This window comes from Panthera pardus, unplaced genomic scaffold, assembly GCF_024362965.1.
Source record: "Panthera pardus isolate Hobbes unplaced genomic scaffold, ASM2436296v1 HiC_scaffold_16, whole genome shotgun sequence".
In the NCBI taxonomy this organism is placed as follows: Eukaryota; Metazoa; Chordata; class Mammalia; order Carnivora; family Felidae; genus Panthera; species Panthera pardus.
The window spans coordinates 44,339,200-44,365,014 of record NW_026526721.1 but is presented as its reverse complement, the minus strand read 5'-3'; the positions used below and the strand labels follow the sequence as shown (position 1 = coordinate 44,365,014).

Genomic DNA, 25,815 nt, shown 5'->3' with positions numbered 1-25,815 from the left:
AAGGAAAGCATTCTCTGTGGGGGTTCATATATTTCACATAATGGTGGCATAATTTATTCTTTTCCGTTGTGAAAAGATATCCTGGCACAACTACTAACCAATGTATAAAACACTGAAACAGGCAAGTTGACATTTTTACTAGAGTTCTATGATCTCATAATTTTTTTCCTTGGCAGTACTTCCACTCGAGATCTTTAAAAGGTCCATTTTTTTTCTTAAATAGTCACTTCCCCTTAACCTATTACTAATATTGGAGCATAAAATAATGTATAAATAATTTTGACCTTTTCCTGCAAGGTCTGATGGGACTTGGCAAGCCGTCCTAGAGTTAATAATGTTACAACATTTTTTGTTATAAAGTGGTAAATAGGAATACTTTTTCTATTTCTAAAACTTCTATAATTTTGAAGGACCCGAAGAAACTATTGGATCTAAGTAGAAAAATTCCTTTTTTTTTTGTTCCCTCTGGAAGCCACGTCTATCATTCTAGTGAATTATATTATTACAAAGTATTATCAGTGAGAAATATTTTAAATTGGAAATATACCACTGATACAATCTAATTATCATTATCTAAATTATACAGTTTAGAATGTTGGAGAAACTATTCAAAAAGTATTTTGCTATCTTTTTGCTGCTGGCTTCACAGTTTCTCTTTCAGTTTTAAGTGGCGTAGTTTATAGAATTCATTTCAGCTCAAAATGTACCTAATAGGTGTAAGGTATTGTCAGTCATAAGCAAAACAGTGTAATATTAGATAGAGTAAAACATCGTAAACCAAATAGATTCTGAATAATTTAACATTCTATTTGGTTAACAGAGGCCAGGGCATTGAAAGGACAAACTGGTGGCTGACTGCAGTCAGGTAGGATGCGTCAAGAGAGAGCTTTAAGAGGGGAACCATAGAGCACAGAGAGAAATAATATTATGGTAAGATACAGCAGGCAGATAATGCCAAATTAGGATAAGGTAGACTGTAAAGGGGGAAAAGCAAATTTCAAATAATTGAATATAGAAAATTATACGTAACAGAAAGTTAATAACAAATTGGTTTTAAGCCAGTTGACTGGAAAAACAGCAGTGCTAGTAGCAGTCAGGAGGATGGAGAAAGATGTTAATAGATGTGTTCAGCAGGAAGTGGGGGATTATCTGGGGTTTGAGAGAGATCAGGGATTGATTTGTTAATCCCTGCAAAGCTTATGATTGCTTTCATTAGAATTGTTGGGATGGAAATTTAAAGAAGGTAATTTTTTTTTTAGAAGATTGATTTTCAGTTTTTCTTTTTTCCCAAGTTAGAAGTGTTCTCTGTGTTCATTTTCTACATCACTTTGTACCACATTTACTGCACTTACTATTGTTTGTTTTGATTCATGAATATTTGTGAATTTAACTCACCATTCTATTTGTTTAAATGTTCCTGAGGGGAAGAAACATTTATTTAACTTTATATTTCCTTCACTGCCTTTAGTAATGCTTTCCACATAAAAAGAAGCAACAAATATTTACAGAACATAATAGAATAGAACACAACAAGAGCATTCCAAGCTGGAAATTCAAAGATAAACTGCCTAAATCCAACTTATCTTAAATTCACCAATAAAAGTGTGAAAATTCTAATGTGTTTATTTTGATTGCACCAGACTGAGAATTAAACATAGGACCACTTAAAAACAAACAAACAAACAAACAAAAAAACAAAAGTGGAAATATGAGAAATCATAAAATAAACGTGTAACTTTAGTTTCTCCATTTCTCCCAGCATATTTTCCTTAATTTTATGTTGTGATATTTCTCACAAGACTACTTGTGCTGGTTAGCATGGTTCATAGTACAGGCATCAGATTTTTCTTTCCCCCTTTGGCCACTCTGCTTTTATTGGATAAGGATGTCTCCCTTCCTCCTGTAGATATGGCTGCACCTATAGAGCTCAGCTGTTACTCCAGTAGTGTTCAACTTTGTACTTTAACCTCTGCCACTGCCCTCCAGAATCACCTGCTAACCTAGTACCCATTTCACTCTGAGAAACATTGCTGACACCCTGACACCTAATGCTGAAAGTAGACATTAACCTGCATCAATGTGGCAGATTAGTGTGAGGCCAGCTTTCACCAAATCCTGTTATTTATTTATTTATTTATTTATTTGTTTATTTATTTATTTATTTATCTATCCATCCATCCATCCCTCGGCTCCGGAGAGCACCTTCGCTTCCTAGCTTCTCTTGAAGTTAGCTGAGACACTGTGATTGAATTATGAGATTGAATTATGAGTGGAGGTGATATGCAGCACTTCTGGGCCAGGACAGTTAAGAGCTAGTATGCCATCTTTCCTCTCTTCCTCAATATTATGGCCCAGAAGATCATATGATCTAAACATTCTAGCTGTAAATTGGACAAAGACTTCCCAACTCACATCAGACTGATTTCTGTGTTTATCTGTTACATAGCATAGCCTACTTCTTGAAAGATATATGAGGAAGCATTTTTTAAAAGTATTATTAGAAAGATCTCAAAAAAGTTCTGAGTATACCCAAAGGTTTTAGAGAGTTCAGAATATAATCTTTTTCAACTTTTCATTCCTATGCTGCTTACTACACAACTGAGAGGTAACTCCATTGAGGGCTAAGCTAAATATTAAATCTGTATGATAGTGGCTGTATCATAAATAAAATTTCTCTTTAACTCAGAAGACTAAGGCTTGATATTAGGTCAGGTTTTGTCTTGTCTGTCTCTTTCTGCCCTAAGACTTCTGTATAAATAGAAGCTTCCTAAGAGATAAACATGTCCAGACATGCCTGGATCTTAGCAGCAACAGAACCTGGATATACATTATCCTAGTGTATAAAAGACAAGCTGATTTATGGACACGAATACTGGTAAATGAAAAGTTTGAATAAATGCATATTATCTAGGTTTTGAAAGGCTTCTCAGTACATGTGAAATTAAGAACTACGTGTTAAAGTTTTCATGATTTCTTGGTTGGGATAACTTAATATTTTTTATCATTCTTTGAATAACACAGTAGATGGAAAATACTGAAAATAAAGAGTGACATATATGTTCTAGAATTATATGGATTATTTTACTAGTAGTTTTTATAGCATATGTTAGCATTTGAGTTATATTTATATTCCCAGATTTAAATCCTATAAATTCCCAGTATTCATTTCTAAAAATATAAAGATACATTGAATTCAATATTTCAAAATTTTATGTTAATGTACCACATTTCTCCTTGTTAATAATCATTTGAATATGGTATTAATCAGCACAGTTCCAATAATTTTCCTGATTAGGATAGTTTTCAGATAGTCAAAGCATTTTCTTTTCCCCTTGATTAAGAGGATTATGGGTTTCATCTTAATTGGTGGTTTTAAAGTCCATCCTTAAAAAATTTTTCGGGAGTAAAACATCTATTTTTCTTTCTCTTTTCCTCCAGTTACTTTAGAGAATGGAGCTCTCCTTGGTATCCCATTCCTCGATTCTACTCCCCCATCTTTCTGCTACTGTGTCTCATGTCTTCTGCCATAATAATATCCATTCTATATATTTTGTTCTTTCAGAGAGAGACCATGTCATATTATTTTTGTATCACTCATGTATATAACAATGCCTGACAAATAAGATCCTTAATACTTTTTTTTTAAAGGATGAGTGGGTGAGTTATCACGTACATGAATGAAACTTTAAACACCAGTTTAAAGTGTTTCTAAGTCTATTACTGGAAAATGGAGCATGAAGAATCTAGGGCTAGATTAAATTTTTCTGACCATTTCTCATAGAACCATTCCATTACAACATTGGTTAAACTTGGATAAGCCTAGAAAAGACACATTAATACTTTCACACAGTCCAATTAAATTTGAATGATCTTTATTCACATGTCACTTTAGCAAGCTCATTCCTATGGTCACAACACAGAATTCATTTCTTGAAATCTCTCCAGCTCTGAAATGAATATTGCTTTCTTTGAACAAAGTTTTGCTTCTCTATCACTCTCTCAATATTAATAGCCTTCTTTTCAGATCTACCAAGTTCTCCACTTTCCTTTTCTAGTTGTTATTTCATTTTAAATTTCTTTTTCTTTTCTGTCCAGCCCAGATCCCATCATCTATGACATCAATTAATCTTTTTGCCATTATACGCAATTCTATTGCCTTTCCTATCCATTTGTTCAGCTGTTCAGGGTTTGCAGAACATACTGCATGTTTGTTTCAAGGTAGTAACTCAAAGTTCCTTTTAGATAAAATAAAGTGACTAATAATAAAGTGCCTAGATGGAAGTAAAATTTTTGTTCTCCAGTTTCAAGAGGACTAGCAACTCCATCATCTATTTAGTTTCTCAATACCTTCCACTCTTTCTTTAAGATTTTTATCTCATCATTTCCTCTTTACTTCCATTATGTAATCTTTCTTCCTGATTAGTTCATTAAGCAAGTGTTCTCTCTGCTTACAACTACCAACTTTTCTCCATATTTACCCATTGCTCTGTTGGTAAAAGAAATGTCCTTTTCCTTTATTCAAAACAAATATATCTACATTTTCGTTTCCAGCTCTTCTGGCATTACATCACATACTTCTACAACATTCTCTCCATGAGAGAAATTCAGCCTTTTTACTATTAAATAATTAAATAACAAAACTAAACTTGAAAATTAGAATGTGTGAATTTCAAAACTAGACCTGTCATGTGAAGAGACAAAAATTATTTTAGGGAACAGCTGTATGGGGAATACTTGTGCAACTTACTGATAAAGCTCCACCTCCAAACTGTTTCTGTAGAACAAATGAACAAGGCTTCTGTCAGCCCATTAATTGGCTTCTATATTGCCATTTGATCAAAAAAGATGTACTGTGATGTTTGCTAAATATTCTGGGGAAGAAATTCTTATGATTTTCTAACTGAACTTCAATGGGGAAGGAAACAGGATATTATGTTACAATATCTACCTTGAATGGAAAACTGGCTAAATATGGAGATTTATGGAAGGAGAAAGGAGATGAGAAAGAGAGATAGAAAATCTCTTCCTGGTGGCATAAGATATAATTTGAGCACCCTTTAAACCTTGCCTTAAATCCTTCTTAACCTTACACTTGAGTTATTTTGTGTTAGTCATTTGGAACTGGAAAAGAATTGAGTGATATAGTACTTAGTATGTATTTACTTGAAATTATTTACTGATTATTTCAGTTGAATCTAATTGTGAACCATTACTACTCAATTACTATAATTTTAAATACTCTTTTAGTATGTCATATAGTAAGACTCCTTTACAACATTTAAAACATAAATTTCCTGGCTACTTACAAGTATTTATTTTACTAGATAAAATTTCATACTTAGATGTTTCCAAAACCTAGAAAAATAACAAAAATTAAACTAAGCAAAACAAGAAAGTAAACACAATGAATTCTGTTAAGGATCATGATGGATTTCCACACTCAATTGTTGGGATTTTATAATTTTATATTTATGCTGAAATATCTTACAGAATGATTTAAAAAAAAATTTTAATGTGTATTCATTTTTCAGAGATGGAGACAGACAGACCATGAGCAGGGGAGGGGCAGAGAGAGAGGGAGACACAGAATCTGAAGCAGGCTCTAGACTCTGAGCTGTCAGCACAGAGCCTGATGTGAGGCTCAAACCCACAGACCATGAGATCATGACCTGAGCTGAAGTCAGAAGGTTAACCAACTGAGCCACCCAGGTGCCCCCAGAATGATTTTTTTTTTAAGTTTATTTATTTCGAGAGAGAGAAAGAAAGAGAGAGAGAGAGAAAGAACGTGTTTTCTGGGGAGGGGCAGAGAGACAGGGAGAGAGAGAATCTCAAGCAGGCTCTGTGCAGTCAGTGCAGAGCCCAGTTTGGGGCTCAAACCTATGAATTGTGAGATCATGACCTGTGTCGAAATCAAGACAGATGATCAGCCAACCGAGCCACCCAGGTACCCCCAGAATGATTTTCATATACTTATTTTATCCTTCTTTATGTCTCTCAGTAGAATTTTATGATCTGTCTATATAGGTATTTATATTTCTAGTTTTTTTTGTTATTGCATTTTCATATTATTGTCATTTTAATTTAAATACATTTAATTAATTAAATTGTTGAATATAGGAAAACTGGAATTGGTAGGAGGATATATGAAAATTTGTGAGTGTCAGTGGATGGGAGGCTGCAGTGTGTTCCCATATTGAGAGCTCACAGTGAGTGGCCTTAAGGATATAGTTCCAGATTGCACCATAGAGTAGAGTGTTCAACTAAAGCCAACTCTGTTAGGAATTCTGTCCTCATCAGTGGTATCATATGGAGCAAAACTGCTCATTACTCAGAGAAAGTAAACAGGAATCAGTAATGAATGATTCTGCATGGGGCAGGGTTGGGATGGGTGAGGTGTTGTATTGCTTTTTCATTGGAAAAATTATAAGATCAAATGATAATGGATATAAGTTGTGGATAATTGGAATCATACCAATTCTGTGAGATTTAAAATTAAAACATAAGTGTGACATATATTTCTTTTTTTTTTTTTTTTTTTTTAATTTTTTTTTTTTCAATGTTTTTTATTTATTTTTGGGACAGAGAGAGACAGAGCATGAAAGGGGGAGGGGCAGAGAGAGAGGGAGACACAGAATTGGAAACAGGCTCCAGGCTCTGAGCCATCAGCCCAGAGCCCGACGCGGGGCTCGAACTCACGGACCGCGAGATCGTGACCTGGCTGAAGTCGGAGGCTTAACCGACTGCGCCACCCAGGCGCCCCGACATATATTTCTAAAGAATGTGATCAATAGAAGTTTTATACATGTCAGCCTAATTCTCATCCCCATGTATGTTGTTGGATGCTTTTATCCTAAATTCCTAAATATTAAGGGGAACAAACTAAAAGTTAACATAAAAACCATGCTCATTCTTTAAAGAAACTCAGATTTACATTGATTAAATATCTAAGTCACAAAGTGGTGATATTGTGAATAAAATGGATGAGATTACACAATAGACAAGTTATTTTATTTTTACTTATTAAAGTAGAAATGGGGAATTATTTCTTATGGAATAAACACCTTTTAGAAGCTAGTAATCATTAAATAAAATGATGTTAAAATATTTTTCCAGTAATTTATAAAAGGGAATGAAAAATAATGATATAATATCTTGAGACACAAGAACGTAGTATACCGATTTGAATTATCTCTTGGTTTTCAGTTGAAATAACCTTTAGCACAGTGATATTTAATGTGAGAAGTATTGTAATATGATAATTTTATATGTGAATAGGTTAAAAAGGCTTCTTAAAAATTATTTTGTTATCATTTTCCATGGCTTATGCACTTTGATAATTCCTTTTTCTTGAGTTTTGAGTATAAGAAATATCTTATTGCAAATGGGAAACTAATTTTTTACTCTTTCACATAAAATAGCCAATTTTGCTCCAAATTCTCAATATTTCACCTTTTATTTTCTCTGAATGAGTGAGCCTGAGGCATTTTTCTTGGCTAATTTGCAACAACATAAAAGAGAATATGTGGGGAGATGAACATTTCATCATGAAATCTAACCTTTAGAATTTCAACATAATGTGGAAACATGTTATGGAGGTAATTTGTTGATTTCAAAGTAGTATATGGAAGAGATTCTAGTGAATAGAGAGCATGAAACTAAAATCATAATGTCCTTATGTTTTTGATTTCTTGAACTTTATTCATAAATGTAACTGTACAAAATAAATTGAATTCATGATTTATGTGATATTAGTATAATCCCTCCTGCTTTTCTAAAGTTAATGTCTTTGTGATATCTTTTTCTGATCTTTCATTTCTTTTTTTTTTTTTTTTAACATTTATTTATTTTTGAGACAGAGAGAGACAGAGCATGAACAGGGGAGGGGCAGAGAGAGAGGGAGACACAGAATCTGAAACAGGCTCCAGGCTCTGAGCGGTCAGCACAGAGCCTGATGCGGGGCTCGAACTCACGGACCGTGAGATCATGACCTGAGCCGAAGTCGGACGCTTAACCGACTGAGCCACCCAGGTGCCCCTGATCTTTCATTTCTTTTAAACACACATTTTAGTACAGTTTTAGATTTACAGAAAAATTAAGAAGATAATATACAGGTTCTTCTATTCCACATCTAGTTTTTTCTTATTAACATTTTGTATTAATATGGTATATTTGTTACAATTAGTGAAACAATTTTGATATACTATCCTTAATTATGGTTGATACTTTATTAAGATTCTTTTAGTTTCTCCCTAATGCTCCTTTCTCTTGTCTAGTATCCCATTTAGGATACTGTATTACAAGTAGTTTTCACATATTATTTGGAATTCTTCTGCATGGGAGATTTGTCTTTTCAATCATTTATGTTTGTTCCATATGGACTTATGGATATTTATTTTATACTTTGGGTATTAGCTTAATATTGTTTTATTTTGTTGATGAAACATTCCAACACTGGCCTTTGGGAAATGTGCCCTGTGGCTCCTATGTCTTTTTCACACCCCATCAATGTAGGTTTTATTTATTTATTTTTTGATTTGACTCAACAAGATGCTTCAGTCTCATCACATGTATTTCCTGCTCAAGTCCTATAGTCAGCCACTTCTCCAAGTAGCATGGTTTCTTTTACTGGGAAATGGTGTTAGAAACGAAGGTATTGGTATTAGGTATATTCTTTGCTACCAAGGTGTCCTTGCTTCTAGGCCAGCTCAGCTGACAGAACAAGAAGGTATATATGTGTATGTTAACATGTCTATATATACACATATCTATAAATATTTCTTTTTTTAACAATCTACATGTATATAAAACTGAATATGAGTTCATACTGATGGTCACAACTATAATGTATCACCACATGGATTGTTCTAGCCTCCTTTTGCTTATCTATAAATTCTCACCTCACCAGTAAGAACCTGGCTTCCTCCATCCACCATACATTTGGTTATTTGTTCAATTTCAACATATGTGTATAGCAGTATAAGAATTGCTTTCCACTGGAAAACTTTATCAAGTAGAATACAGTGTTTATTTATAGTTTCTTTTACCCACTTGCTTCCAAAGTTACTTTGTCACCACATCTCCCCATGCACACATCCTGACCTCTTCAGTGAGGTTGTTTCATACATATGAAATGCACTTAGCTTGCTGTATTAGAGTCATTATTCCATCCTGGCATCCTTCAACTTCCTAAATAATTGCATACATTTAGTTTAAATCCGTGTGCTGTAAAGTTCTATGGGTTTTGACAAAAGCACAATGTAGTGCATTCCTCATTGCAGTATCATTTGGAATAGTTTTACATTCCAAAGTCCCCTGTATGTCACCTATTCAACTCTCCCTTACTTCTACCCCCAAATCTCTGGCAACCACTGATATTTCTTTAATTTTCAGAAATTTACATAATTGGAATCATATACTACATTGTATTTTCTGGCTGACTCTTTTCAGTTAGCAATATGCAGTTAAGATGCATCTATGTTTTCCATAGCTTGATAGTTCATTTATTTTTATTATTGAATAAAATTCCATTATATGGATGCATAATAATTTATTTACCCATTCACCTATTGAAGGATAACTTGGTTGCTTCCAGCCTTTGGCAACTATAAATAATGTTGCTGCAAACATTCACATCTAGGTTTGGGTGGGAAGACGTTTCAACTCAATTGGTTAAATATATAGAAGGATTATTGCTGGATTGTTTGGTGTGGTATTTAGTTTTGTAAGAAACTGTGAAATTGTCTTCTAAATAGGCTGTACAATTTTGTATTTCTATCAGCAAAGACTGAGTGCTCCTGCTGTTCCAGATCCTCAAAAACATTTTGTACAGTCAATTTTTTGATTGGATGTTAGCCATTCTTAAAGGTATATAGTGGTGTCACGTTATTTTAATTTGCTGTTCCCTACTGACATATAATGTGAAATATGTTTTCAAATACTTAATTGTCATGTTTGCCATATATTCTTTTTTGAGACATCTGTTCATACATTTTTCCCATTAAAAAAAAATTGGATTGTTTGTTTTCCTACTGTTGAGTTTTAAGAGTTCTTTTCATATTTTGGATATTTGGATATAAGTCCTTTATGGGAGACATATCTTAGAAATATTTTCTTCCAGTTATTGCCTTGTCTTTTTGTTCAGTGTCTTATAATAACAAAAATTTTTACTTTCAGTAAAGTCCAATTTATAAATTTTAAAAAACAGATTGTTGTTTTGATGTTGCATTTAAAAACTAATCACCAAAACCTAAATCATTTACTTTTCTTTTATATTATCTTCTAATCGAATATATTTTACATCTTACATTTAGGTCTTTGATCCATTTTGAGCTAATTTTTGTGCAAAGTGTAAAGTCTGTGTTTAGTTTCTTTATTTTCCTTCCTTCCTTCCTTCCTTCCTTCCTTCCTTCCTTCCTTCCTTCCGTCCTTTCTTCCTTCCCCACTCTCTTTCCCTTTCTTTTTCTTTCTTTCATATTCCAGCACTGTTTATGTAAAAGACTATCCTTTCTTCTTTACATTGCCTCATTCGTTTGTCAAAGATCAGTGGACTGTATTTGTGTAGGTCTACTTCTGGGCTTTCTACTCTGTTCCATTGATCTATGTGCTTAGTCTTTCACTAATACCATGCTGTGTTGATTATTATATACTTTAATAGATCTTGAAGTCATATACCGTGTTAAGCCTCCAATATTGTTATTGTTTGGTATTATGTTGGGCATACTGCGTCTTTTCCTCTTCCATATAAGCTTTAAAATCGGTATTTCAATATCTATAAAATACTTTGCTTGAATTTTGATTGGGATTGCATTAAATCTCTTGATCAAGTAATCAAGAATGACAGTCTTAACAGTACTATGTTCTAATCCATGATCATGTCATTTCTCTCCATTTATTTAGATATTTGAATTCTCTCATCAAAGTTTTACAATTCTCTGCATATAGATCTTGTGCATATTTTGTTCAGTTTCTGTCTAAGAATTCCATTCTTTTGATCTCTTATAAATTGTGATTTTCTAAAAAAATTCAAAATCCAGTTTTCATTGCCAAGATATAGGAATATAACTGACATTTGTATACTAACATTGTGTGCTGCAACCTTGCTATAATCACCTACTAATTCCAGGAATTTTGTCATTATTTCTTTTGGGTTTTCCACATGGGCAATCATGTCAGCTAAGAACAAAAACACTTATGTTACCTCCTTCCAAATTTGTATACTTTTATATTGTTTTCTTGCCTTATTGTGGTAGCTAGGATTCCAGTATGATGGTGAATAAGAGTGATCAGGAGGGGAATCTTTGCTTATTTTAATTTTTTAAAAATGTTTTTGCTTTATTTTTGAGAGACAGAGAGACAGAGCATGAGTGGGGGAAGGGCAGAGAGAGAGGGAGACACAGAATGTGAGACAGGCTCCAGGTTCTGAGCTGTCAGCACAGAGTTCGATGCGGGGCTCAAACCCACAAACTGTGAGATCATGACCTGAGCCGAAGTCGGATGCTTAACTGACTGAGCCACCCAGGGGGCCCTGCTTATTTTAGATCTTAAGGGGAAAGTGTCCAGTTTCTCACTATTAAATATGATGTTAGTTTTAGGTATTATCAAGTTGCTGAAGTTCCCCTCTATTCCTAGTTTTCTGAGTTTTAACATGAATGGACATTATATTCTTAAGTGACTTTTCTTGTAACAATTGATGTGCCTATATGATTTTATTCTTTAGTCTATTGATGTGGGAGATTACATTAATTGGCTTTTGAATGTTGAACCAACCTCGCATATGTGGTATAAATTTTACTTTTTGTGATCTCTCTCTCTCTCTCTCTCTCTCTTATATATATATATATATATATATATATATATATATATATATATACACACACATACATACATATATATATACACACATACACATATATATAAAAGACATTGTTAAATGTGATTTGCTAATATTACATCGTGGAGTTTTCCCATCTGTATTCGTGAGAGATATTGGGCTTTAGTTTTCTTTTCTTGCAGTGATTTTATCTGGGTTGGTATTAGGGTAATGTTACCTTCATAAATGAGCTGGAAATTTTCTCCCTGCTTCCTGAAATAGGTTGTAGAGAATTTGTATCATTACTTTCTTAAATATTTAGTAGAATTCATCAATGAAAACATCTGAGCCTGGTGCTTACTGTTTTGAAAGGTCATTAATATCAATTCACTTTATTTAGTAAATTTAGTCCTATATAATTCAAGTGTCATCTGAAAATTCATTCTAATTATTTTTTTTTACTTTGCCCATTTCTGTTTCTCTCTTTTTCATGAGCATACAACAAACACATAAATACATCTATGTGTGTATGCATGAACAAACAAAAAACCTACCTTACATCCTATACCTCCAAAGTGGCACCCACATAGCAATGCATCTGCCCCAAGTACCTCAAATATGTTCATTCTATTCCAAATATGCATCAGATTATTGTATTCAAAGGTGTCAGGCCAAAGTTTTCTTAAGATAGGCCTCAATGTTATTTCTACTTTTGTTCTAGTTTTCTGTAATTATTCTTACTTTGTAGATTTTGATGATTATGCTTTGCAATGCCAAAATTTCCTTTTGGTCCTTTATATATATTTCTTATAACTTTACTGGTATTCTATATTTAATGAGACATTTTCATAACATTTTTCTTTAATCCTTTAAACATGGTTCTACATACGTCTCTGATCATAGTAGTGGATGCTTCGAGATCTTTGTGTGAGTCCAATATCTGGGTTTCTCTAAAAGGCGGTTTTTATTGTCTGCTTGTTTTTCTGTGGATAGCCCATACTTTCTTTTTTCTTGTGTGTTTTATAGGTTTTTTTTAACGATGTTTTAGATAATATATTGTAGCAATATAGGGGCCCCTGGGTGGCTCAGTTGGTTAAGTGTCCAACTTCGGCTTAGGTCATGATCTCGCGGTTTGTGAGTTTGAACCTCGTGTTGGGCTCTGTGCTGACAGCTCAGAGCCTGGAGCCCGCTTCGGATTCTGTGTCTTCCTCTCTCTCTGCCCCTCCCCTGCTCATGCTCTCTCTCTGTCTCTCAATAATAAATGAATAAATGTTAAAAAAATTAAAAAAATATTGTAGCAATATATACTGACACTACCTTCTCCCAACGTGGGGCGTGTTATTATTGTTATTGTTAGCTTGTTTATTTTTTTAAATGATTTGGCTGAACTACTTCAATAAAGTAATTTCCACTGTAAAGTTTAGCCTCTGATGTCACTTCTTAGAATGCATAGCATTAGGCTTGCACACAGTTTTCTTGAATTTCAGATCAGTATGGTTTTGGCCAGGTTCTTTTTGACTGTAACTTTCCCTTTTCTCTCCATTAAGTTTCTGGCTGATCTCCTACTGATATCACACCTACCTGTTAGCCTCCACTAATAGACATCTGATTGATCTATGTTTTCAACAATGCCCTGGGCGTGAATTGATCCTAGAGGGTTCTTATCACACAGTTCCAATGTCTATGTGTGTGGGTTTCCCATACATACACCAAGAAATGCTCTGACACAAGCAGGGTGTCCTATAATTCAACTCAGTTCTGACACCATCTCCCAGGAGATAGTATCAGATCCCACAGGTTAAAGGCTCAGTCATATGGTTAGGTAAGAACTAGACATGAGCAGTAGAAGGAATGCCCTAGGCAGAGTCCCAAGTCATTGAAGTGGTATGATAGAGACATAAGCTGGAAGGGAGAATGATGATACTTAAACTAGACATCATAAGCCCAGGAGCACAACATCTTGAAATTGTGGTTTCCAAGACTTGGGCCTGACAGACCAAAGAGGCTCAGGTGAAGAACAAGTGCTCTCCTCTTCCACCTCTGCTCCAGGGTAACCCCTAGACTCATTGTAATGCATTTGCATTGTAGGTACAGCCCCACCTGATGGAGAAAGACATCCAGGATGGTCCAGTACAAACATGTAGGGTCAAAAACACCCCCTCCCAAATTGTGGGAGGAATTTCCCAAATGATTGGAAGCAGCCTCCATTAAAGACTACCCCACTGTACACAGCTCCCCCCAGCCCAGAGAGACCCAATAATGTCCAATCCCAAAACAACCTAGGGGCTGGTTCCACCTCACAGAACCTGTCTGCTCTCCCACCTTGAGAGTGTACTTTTACTTGAATAAACTGCTTTGTGTTTGCTACTTTCCTTCTGGCTGTCTTTATTTGAGGGCAGAGCACTACATGAATCTCAGAAGTCTCAGGGAATCCAAGGACCATGACCTTCATTCACATAACTCACACTCTCTCACCCATAACAATACAGAGTGCCTGCCCTCCTCCTCCCTATCCCCAGAGTGCAGTCACAAGTCCACATTGTCACCTGTGCTTCTGATCTATCTGTTATAGATCTGAGGTTACAATTAATTTGTTAAAGTGGTTCACATAACTCAAGAGAAACATTTTACTTGCTAGAACACAGGTTTATTACAAAATGTCTAACTCAGGAACATCCAGATGGAAAAGATCCATAGGACAAGGTATGAGAAAAGGGCTTGAGCTTCTGCTCTCTCTCTGGGCATCCCATTTTCCTTGAATCTCCATGTGTTCACCAACCTGGAACTATCCTTTTTGGGTATTTACAGAGACTTTATTACAAAACCATGATTGATTAAATCATTGGCCATTGGTGATTGAATTCAGTCTCTAGCCCCTTTTCCCTTCTTATAGGTCCCAGGGTGGGAATGAAATTCCATTCCTCTAATAGCATAGTTGGTTACACTAGTAACCAGCCCCCATCATTAGGAGCTCTCCAAAAGTAACCTCATTAACATATCAAAAGATACGTTTTCATTCTCACCACTTAAGAAATTTTAAGGGTTTTAGAAGCTCTGTGTCAGAAAAGAGGACAAAGACCAAATATATACTTCTTATGATAAATCACAATATCGCACTCTACAGTCTGATCTAATTAAAGTTAGATCCTTTTTCAGAGACAGTATTTCCAATTTCAGGCTTTCTTTGTCTCCAAGAAGACTCTTGGCTGTCTTCCCTCATTTCCTCTGTTAAACTTTTAGCTGGCCTACCATTTTTCTTATTGTGAAAATAACTTGGAACTATCAACCTCCTTTTAATTTCTCACCTCTGTGATTTCTTGTGTTTTCAAGAATGCCCTTAGGTCATGAATTCTCCAAGCTCTGAATTAGTTTAGAACTCTTAGAGTTGTGGAACTGTCTGTTCATAAATTCTATCTATCCCCTACTGGCATTATCTTTGTGTTTTAAGTCTCCCGGTTGATAACCATAATCTACATGTCAGGTGTGAGATTTAGCCACTTGGTCTTGGCTTGCCCCTTTTGGCAAGGAATCTCTGTTTCACAGGGAGCTGAAGTACAGGTGATTGGACCCCAGTACTCTCACCCTGTCCTGCATGGGGTAGAGCTTCTGTCCTTTGAATAGAGGCTGAGTGGGAAACCTAGTCCTTTGGGCTGCAGGTGGCTGTAATAGAGATTCTAAAATATAGATATGGGAGGGGTGTGAGAGATGCTAGTGTCCTTATTCTTGAAGGTGAAACCATAGCCCTTTACTGAGAGCTTGGGAAAGCTGTTTTCTTAGCTTTACCCACCTGGAGTAGAGCTTCTCTCACAGTAAGCTTGCAAAGATGTATGTGTTAAGGGCACTGGGGAACAAATAGGAGTGTATTGTAGTCTAAGTACCACCGATTTTCATTCTTCTGAGATTTAGTTGATTTTTCTTGAGTAAATATTTATTTGCTATATTCCATTTAAAAGATTTGGTATTTATGATTTTCACCAGTTGAATGAATTCTACTCTGGGGACATGGTCTATCACACTCCTTACTCCAAGATTCTAGAAATCAGCAGCACTTAGGATTTTCCATGGACACAGGATATCATCTGTAGATAAAGACAGCATTACTTTTTTTTAATTTTTAATTTTGTAAGTTCTTTATTTCTTTTATTTATTTTCTTTTCTTGTTTAATTATACTGACTGGGGCCTGCAAACAGTGTTTCATAGACTTCATGACAGGTCACAACCTTTCTTTGGTTCCAGTCTTAGGAGAAAGGCCTCCATTTATTTTTCCACAGTCAAGTATGTTATTGCCTATAGTTTTTTGTATATACCTTTTTATTAGGTTGAGAAATTTCCTTCTCTTTCTAATATACTGAAAACTTTTAACTTAAAGGGGTGTTTTCTTCAAATGCTTTTTCTCTATCCATTAATACTATGACATGGGTTTTCTTCCTTATTCTATTATCATGGATTATATTTTTTGATATTTTAACATCAAATCAACTTACCATTCTTGAAGAAATTGCCACTTATTGAAATATATTATTCTTCTATACGTCGGAGTTTGTGTGAAATGTTTCATTAATGGTTTTTGCATTATGTTTGTAAGGAATATGAACAGTTTTCTTTCTCTTTGTGAAATTTTGTTGGTTGTGTTGCCACTTCAGAATATATATCTTCATATTTTTAGCCTCTGAAATAAATTTACTCAATTCTGATATGTCAAGGCAGATTGATATATCATTAATGATGGTAAACCCAGGGGTGCCTAGATGGTTCAGTCCGTGAAGTGTCTGACTCTTGATCTTGGCTCAGGTCACAATCTCATGGGTTTGTGAATTTGGGTCCCACCTCAGGCTTCATGCTGACAGTAGTGAAGAGCTACTTGGGATTCTCTCTCCCTCCCTCTCTGCCTCTCCCCCATGTGTACTCGCATATGCTCTCTCTCTCAAAATAAGTAAATAAACAAAAAAAAATTAAAAAATGATAGGAAACCCAAATCTTAGGGGATAAAATAATAAAAGTTCATTTCCTGTTTGTGTACCATTGATTGCATAAGTTTTCCTGGGTTGTCTTCATACAGGAGTGGCTAAGTGATCCTTGATCTTTTCATCTAAGATTCCTCAAAGCCCCTTACTTCTGAGAAATCTCACATGAGATAGTCTACTTCAAAATATGTAAGTAAAACTTCTGGGACTTAAAGATAAAGTTTTAATTCCATAGGTCAAGGTGAAAAATTGAATTAATTAACAAGGGAGGAAAAAAATCAAGTTGGCATCAGAATTTTGACAGCAATGTATAAACCTGGACCAAAATGAAGATGCATTTTCAGGAAACTCAAGGGCACTAAAATGTAAGCCAAGAATTGAATAACCATCCAAGATGTCCTCATTTAACAAGTCTCCAGAAGATCAGTTTTTTACAGGCAAGAACACAAGGATTACTGTAATCTTTCATCTCTTAAGAGGAAACTTGCAGAAGATGAGCCTTCTTCAATATAGGAATAATTGGAAAAGAATAGCTTTGTGGGATTCTCAATTTTCAGCTTGGTACTTAGCCATATAAAAACTACATCTCTTAGCTTCATGCATAGTCGTGGCTCTGTTCAAGTCAGTGGAAGTTAAACAGAGGTAGTGTGTACTAATTCTGCAATGTGTCTTTAAAGTGATAGGTTGTGCTCTTGTCTTCCTTATTTCTTCTTCCTTTTGTCTGGAATGTTGGTGTAATAGCTAGAACTGCAAGAGTTTTTTTTTTTAACTAGGTGGGCAAAGAGGCTGTGCATTATGGAGAAACAAGTCAAAAGGAGCCTGGCGTTATAGAATTTGACATACAGACTCAAAAGTATATACATGAATATGAGAGTTAAACACATTTCTGACTTTTTAAAAGACACTGTTACTTTGGTTTCTGAGATTAGAAGTCAAATATAATCCTAATTAAAACAGAGCTAGTCCATACATTCCTTGCAAGCCATTTATATCATGTTCAAAATTATCCTAAGTGTAAGCACAAGCTTGCATGTGATGGAAGAAAGAGCCATTTACTAGGCCAGGGAACAGTGAAAGTGGATCAAAACCATTGTAGTGGAATTTGCATTATTACTTTGACTATGCCTAAGGGCTCTATCCTTTGAGTTTCTTTGACAAACTGGAAAAGTCACAAGTTTCCCCGGGTTCCTTCAACTGACAGTGGGCATAGAGCATGGTCAGAAAGGAAATATTTTACTGTCAAATAATTATAGTAATAATGTCTTTTTATTGGAAGTTTTAACATTTCAGTAAAATCATAAATCTCATGGGGTTCTATAGCAATATATATGGTTGCGATGCAAAAAATAAGGAACAGAGGAGGATTCTTTCATTTTTAATTTTTGCAGGTCTTTTATTTTATTACTTATTTATTTATAATTTTTTTAATGTTTATTTATTTTTGAGAGAGAGAAAAAAAGAGACAGAGTATGAGTGGGAGAGGGGCAGAGAGAGGGAGAGACACAGAATCCAAAGCAGGCTCCAGGCTCTGAGCTGTCACCACAGAGCCCGACTCAGGGCTCAAACTCATAAACTGTGACATCATGACCTGAGCCGAAGTTGGATGCTTAACCAACTGAGCCACCCGGGCACCCCTTATTTTATTATTTATTTATTTTTATTGTTTGTTTACTCTTGAGAGAGAGAGACAGAGTGATATTCGGGGAGGAACAGAGAGAGAGGGAGACACAGAATCCAAAGCAGGCTCCAGGCTCTGAGCTGTCAGCACAAAGCCTGATGCGGGGCTTGACTTCATGAACTGGGAGATCATGACCTGATCAGTTACGTGAAGTCAGACACGTAAACAACTGAGCCACCCAGGAGCCCAGTAACCCTTTTAAATATAAATGTAGGATCCTGAAAGTGAAATGCCAATATAATGTTTCAGGGAGGAATAATTTTCAGAAATTCAACTTTAAAATGGTCACTTTCTAAATGGCAAATTTCATAGTAATGGTAATCAATTTTTTTTCACTTTTTTAAAGTTCAATTTATTTTCAATAATTTTCTGAGTTGTCCTTCTTGCAATATTTGTTTTAACGTTGTCTTCTGTGCTGTTTCTTCAAGTTTGCTATGAAACGAAAACACCAAAAAAAAATTTAGTGAAAAAACAAATTGGCTTTGGATAAATTGACATTTTTTCTAATCTCAAGACTGGAAAAGTTTCTTTTAGGCCAAATCAAGGTTCTAAATAAAGCTTACCAGGGAAGGCAGCTCCTTTTTCAGAGATCTTGGTTTGAAAAAGCATACATGGCAAAGCTCTAAAACAGAGGTCATAAACATAACCATCTATCCAATGTGATGGCAGATGGATTTCAAAAAGCTCCTAAACAGTAACATTTTATTTAGATTTTTTTTTCTATTTTGTGTTAGTCTGGAGACAAATATTTATATAAAATGTGAAAATATTATTTTAGACCAGCAAGGTAGCATGATTTGTTCCTCTATAATCTTTATGCCTCTAATATTATTATGTTCGGAATGTTTCCCAATTGATAACCTTTTGAAAGTCATGCTTTGCAGTTATAGTTGTAGACTTTTGTTTGTTCATAAATTTAATTATATCAAATAAAAGAAATCTTTATAAAAATTATATGCTGTTACATTTTCATAACTAAATGTGATGGAACACAAAAACTCCTTTTTTGGCAAGGTTCTGATTTATGGACACTTGAAGTGTAGAATTGATTATAATAGATAGAATGGTTTTGTTTTGTTTTGTTTTTACTTTCTTTTGTTTTTTTTTTATTTTTTGTTTTTGTTTTTGGCATGAGAAAACATACTGATTTGAAATTGTTAGGATTTTAACAAAATTTAGAAGCTTCAAGTCTTTGCCGTTGTGACCAGAGATATTAGTGAAACAAAATAGTAAAACACAGAAAAATAAATAAAAAAAACAAAAATCTTGGTGTTCTCTGAAGGGATGGAGAACTTTAATGTTGAACAATAAATATGGTTTTCTTTCTTTGGTATTGAAAGAAGTGTTACAGTACTTTCAAAATTGGTGATAGCAACAAAATCACACAAAAATTCTCAACAAAATCTTTGTCCTACTCCTTATCTCCTTATCTCTCTTTAAATTTTCAATGTCATACTGAAATTTTCAAGAGCCTTTATTATGCAATGGGGGCTAAATGTACTATTATTCCATAAACCTATACATTAGGTACTTTGGTGAGAAGCTTGCGTTGTCATTGTTTCCTACTATCGTGTGTTATTTTCTTCTTTAAAACATAATTTGACCTCGGAAAATGACACTGCTTATTGATGTGTGTTCAAAATGAATAATTAAATTATACATTGATAGGAAAATCATAAGAATTTTCATTTTCCTTCTATTTTTATAATAGCTGGAATACATATTTAACTGATTAGACAATGCATCTCCTTTGGTTTTTACATATGTAACCATGTGTGCTCTAGAGCACCAATATATAGTGGCTCTATAAAGTACATTATATTGTTTTCCAAAATCCATGTATTATCTCTAAAATAGAAGGCCTCACTTGAAAATGGAAATCTCTTTCATACAGTAAGAGGAAACTTTCTCTAAGACCATACTCATAAAAGAACTAATTTTGAGGTATATACAAAGTGTATTTATAACAAGATCATACATTTTAAAATACGAAAAACATAGGGGCACTTGGGTGGTTCAGTTGGTTAAGTGGCCAACTCTTGATTTCAGCTCAGGTCATGATCTCATGGTTTGTGGATTTGAGCCCCAAGTTGGTCTCAGTGCTGATGGTGCAGAGTCTGCTGGGGATTCTCTCTCCTTCTCTCTCTGCTCCTTGCCTGCTTGCACTCTGTCTCTCTAAAAAATAAATAAACATTCAAAAAATTTTAAATACAAGAAATGAACTAAAATATTTATAGAGAGGAAACTGTTTTAATTTGCTGCCATATTAGCATTTGTAGATGGCTTTGTTAAGAGTTTGGAATTTGAAACAGAACAGATAGTGCTATTTTATACATATATTGTTAAAAGGAACAACTTATAAAAATTATTACTAAAAGGTAATTTTAATGTACTTTGAATGTATTTGATTTCCTTTTCTTAAAAAAAGTATTTATTTTTGAGAGAGAGAGAGAGAGAGAGAGAGAGAGAGAGCACAAGCAGGAGGGGGCAGAGAGAGGGAGATGCAGAATCCAGGCTCTGAGCTGTCAGTCCAGAGCCTGGTGTGGGGCTCAAACCCACAAACTGTGAGATCATGACCTGAGCTGAAGTTGGATGCTTAACCAACTGAGCCACCCAGGTGCCCCTCAATGTGTTTAGTTTCTTATAGCCATTAAAGGTAAAGAGAAAACAAAAGCATAAACATTTAAGGGTGGCTAGTCCATTAGTGTCCTACTCTTGATTTCGGCTTAGGTCACAATCTCACGGTGGTGAGATCAAATCTCATATTGAGCTCTTTGCTAACAGCATGCCCCCTTCTTCAGATTCTCTTTTTCTCCCTCTCTCTCTGCCCCTTCTCCACGTGCATGTGTGCTCTCTCTCTCTCAAAATAAATAAACATTTAAAAAAAGCATAAATGTTTATTCTTTATGCTTTTAAGTAGTTAAATTGTGTATCACAATATACCATTCAAAATGATTATTCACTGATAACATATTTGGGAGAAAAACATTTTGCTCTAGAAATCACACAAGATTAACAAGAGAAAACATAACATTTTGAATAATTATTACACAAATTAATTCTAAAATGTATAGAGAGCTTATGAAATGTTTTATTCCTTTTATATGTACTGGAATTTTGTTGTCTGAAAACATGTAAAAGATACTTATGTTACTTTGCTACATGAGAAAAAAGGACTTACCTTGTTTATTGGCCTAGTATCATTGTTAATGTGTCAACATATGACTTATTGAATCATTATTATGAAAATTAAGCCATTTTATAAATAAGACAATTAGAGAGGAAATAATACTGAAAATGTGAATTAAAAGTGAACATTGGGTTCCTGGTTGGCTCAGTCAATTGAGCATCTGACTCTTGATTTCAGCTCACTTTATGATCTCCTGGTTGTGAGATAGAGCCCCACATTGGACTCCACACTGAGCATGGAGGCTGCTTAAGATTCTCTCTCTCTCTCTCTCTCTCTCTCTCTCTCTCTCTCTCTCTCTCCCTCTCTTCTCTCTCTCTGTCCCCTACTCGGCCCTGTGCTTGTGTGCTCTTCCTCAAAATAAATAAACATTAAAAAATTGAATGTTAAATGAACGAAAAGGTATATAAAAATGAAAAACAATTCTGATTCATAATCACTGCTATTTACTTCATTTTTAGTCTAAAAATATTCTTAAATTAGAAAACACTGATTTTATACTAAGAAGTCCATTCTTTGATGAGTGTAAGGCTATTAAAGTCTTGAACAAAGTGTGTAGACTGTTAGAATTGAAGAGATCATGAACATACCTGCCCTGACCCCTATTGTAAAGATAATTGACAGCTGCTTGTTTGGCTGCTACTGATGAAAATGATGACGGAGATTCTAATGATGATAATGTGGAAGTATTGTTGATGGAGCCAAAATTTGAAAGAAACTTTAAGAATACAAATTTTTAAGCTTTCAGAAAGAATCAAGCTTCCACGAAGCATACAGGGAGCATATGAGCAGGAATGGTCTTGGTATATAATCACTGCTTCCTGAAATTTATAGTCTCAGAAATCTGTCAGTAAAGCCAAAGGCAGTGGAGGGAAATATATGAAATCAAACGACCATTGGATAAATTCACTGCCAAAATTAAGCAGACCTCAGAACTTTGCCTGACTAGCCCCTCTCTGAGTAGGAATGTACTTCGGGAAATTAACTGAGTCAGTGAGGACAAAGGTTAAAACTAAAAGTCTAACGAAATTTTATTATACAATAGCCTTGTGTATGTTGACCTGTAATGAGGTTTCTGTAGGACACTGATAGCAGTGATGGCAACTATTCACTGCTCACAAACATCATAGTGTAGGACAGAAAATCTTATATCCAATATCCTATTTTCAGCAATGACTGCCTTTAGTAATGGCTCGCGCAGCATGTTATTGGTAGTTGAGATGTCTACCAACCTCAAAGGGCAGAGCTAAGTTCCCACTCCCTGTTTTAGAGCAGAAGTTCTCAGTGCTGGCTCTTGGGCAGGGGCAACCGTGATCCTGGCAGGACCAGAGTAATGACAATAGCAGCACTTGAGGGATATTTCTCTAGGTAGTCAACATTGTGGATGCCTCCAAATTTGTCACTATGCCAGAAATGCAAACCATTACTCTGAGCTACCTGCTTATGGTAGTAGTTATGAACTTCCAAATTTTCAGGAAGTGACTATTCTAAATCTTGGTGCAAACAATGAAACGGATGAAATGACATTTGTCATTTTTATAAACACCTGGATGACTTTTGCCAAATAAGGAGGAGGGAGAGGGTCTGAATTTTCTTCAATTTGAGCACGTAAAAGATATATTCTTTGCATCACTGGGTGAAGGTGGTGATTGAGGTTTTTTTGTACCTAAAACTATAAATCAGGACATGACACTATGAGAATAAGAAATTAAATACCATTAAGTGGTTAAGGATGCAAAGCTGCTTCTCTTTTATTCTAAAGTCTTTATATTCTCAACATTTCATCCTGTCTTTGAAATGAAAGAACAGAAAGAAAAATGACTTGTTCAACTGATAGAGCTTGAATTTTCAGAAAACTTTAATACTTTAGATAGAGAACTAGAAAGGGGCGTGGAAGAAACTTTGAAAGTCACTGGTGCTTAGCAGATGATAATGATGACAAAAGAGCAACAATAAGTATTTCAACCTTTCAAAATGTGTTTATGATGAAATGAAAGCCTAGCACCAATGTCACCTAGTCTATTAAAGTCTATTCAAGGTCTGTGCTGAAAGGTCTATTTGAAATGGGGCAGACTGTAATTGTTTTCTGGAAATGTCTTGTTTGTTACACACTGGTTATAGTGCAACCTATATAGGAAATTTAGATTATATCAGTTATATTATACTACAGATCTGGTGTTAAATAATTTTAATTTATTTAATTTTTTGTAGCAGTTTATACAGGACATTTCTTCTTTGATTCTGCTTGCTTGCTTTTCCATGTCATTTTAGGTGTCATACCATCATACATTTTCATGTTTTTAATTGTTACACTAGAAGCTTACATTTGTGTGACAAAACTATGTTAAACTATCCTTCTGCATTTCTTTTCTTCCCTAATTTTCCTTTCTCTTGCTCTCAAAATTTGTGGGTCTTGTTATATTGCAGCTACCGCTATATCTGGACCTTTCTTGCCTACAAGTTACTTACAGCTGATTAAGTCCCTGTTATTCCAGTGATGGATTTCCATCACACTGTAATTATTTTACTCTATTATAGAACAGGCTGAATAGATTAGTTGTATTGAGTGAGCATATGATTATTGATAGGCTACAGTTCTCCTATATTCTTTCTATTCACATCTTGAGAATTCGATTTGACCATTATGGGGAAAAAAACCTTGAGAGCTTTTACCAACTCAAATTCCAATATATCTCAGTAACTATTTATCAACAACACTTCAATTCTAGCATTGGACGTAAACATCACATTGAAAGTGACAAATGAGATCTCAACTATCCACTTTCTCAGGAGCAGCCCTTCTGTTAGTGATAGTTGGTTTTTGCCATACCTGATGTGGGTTCATCCAACTGTACTCAGTCCATATCCAAAGGAGTGTCGAACTGGATTCTATATTACTTAACTAAATGAATTCAAAATTAATTAGCTAGACACATCATACATGAAATTAACATCTATTAATAAATATTAATAGATATTAATATTGTGTTCCATGAAGAATTGTGCTGGATGCTTTTGAGTAATTTGGAGTAGTTTATTCACATGGTCTAGGAGGAGATCTTAGAGTGTATCTCAACTATTCCATGTAATTTTTTCCTTTGTTCTAAATATTTTATCTAAAATGGTTGATCATGTTATAATTATTTGGCAGTTACATTCAAGAAAGAATTTTGAGAACTATTTAGGGGAAAAAAACTTGAAAGAAAGATATTCACAATGATTCTGCCACCATCTTTATCTCACCTAAAATAAATATCAATCACAACAAGTGTAACTCTTTTCTGCCAAAAAGATGATTATAGTAAATCGTCTGCGATCATGACCACCAACAATACTTCCTATCCTTATCTATTCCTCCATGAATAGGTGGAGGATAGATCTCTTCCTGTGAAACCGTGCTGGTCCTTGGACTTTGTTTTGGCCAATAAAATGCGGTGGAAGTTATCCTGTGTGACTTTTTTAGTTTTAATTTTTAATTTTACTTTTTTTAGAAAAAATTTAAGTTTATTTATTGATCTAGAGAGAGAGAGAGAAAGAGAGAGAGCGCATAGGAGGCACAGAGAGAAAGGGAGGGCAAAAATCCCATGCAGGTTCTGCACTGTCAGCTTAGAACCCAATGAGGGGCTGGAACTGTGAGATCATGACCTGAGCTGAAACCAAGAGTCAGACACTTTACCGACTGAGCCACCCAGGCGCCCCTCATTTTACATTTTTTAAAAACGTTTATTCATTTTGAGAGAGAAAGAGAGATTGCACCTGCACATGTCGGGGAGGGGCAGAGAGCATCCCAAGCAGGCTCTGCGCTGTCAGTGCAGAGCCCAATGAGGGGCTGAAGCCCATGAACCATGATATGACATGACCCAAAATCCAAAGTTGGAAACTCAACAGACTGAGCCACCCATGTGCCCCTCCTTTGTGACTTTTATACCAAGGTCTTTAGAGGTCTTATAGATTTCACCCTCTTGGGATCTGGGCACCATGTAAAGAAGCTTGGGTTAGACTAATGAATAATGGGACGCCAAGGGGAGAGACAGACAAAGAGAATGAGAGAGAGAATAAACCAGCCAGATTCCAGATATTCTAGCCACTCCAAACTGGGCCAGACCTAAGAATGAAGTCTTTTAAATATTACAGCCCCAGCATTTTTCAAGTGGTTTCATAAGAATGATTTCAGCA

General features: G+C 34.9%; 1 long non-coding RNA gene across 1 annotated transcript in view; it reads left to right on the top strand.

Moving 5' to 3' along the window:
- The first annotated feature begins 837 nt into the window (after positions 1-837).
- LOC109266248 (uncharacterized) overlaps positions 838-25,815 on the top strand; it is a 60,016-nt gene continuing 35,038 nt past the window's right edge. The window contains exon 1 of the long non-coding RNA XR_008422671.1: positions 838-930. This is a non-coding gene — a long non-coding RNA (uncharacterized LOC109266248). The remainder of the gene's footprint in view (positions 931-25,815) is intronic.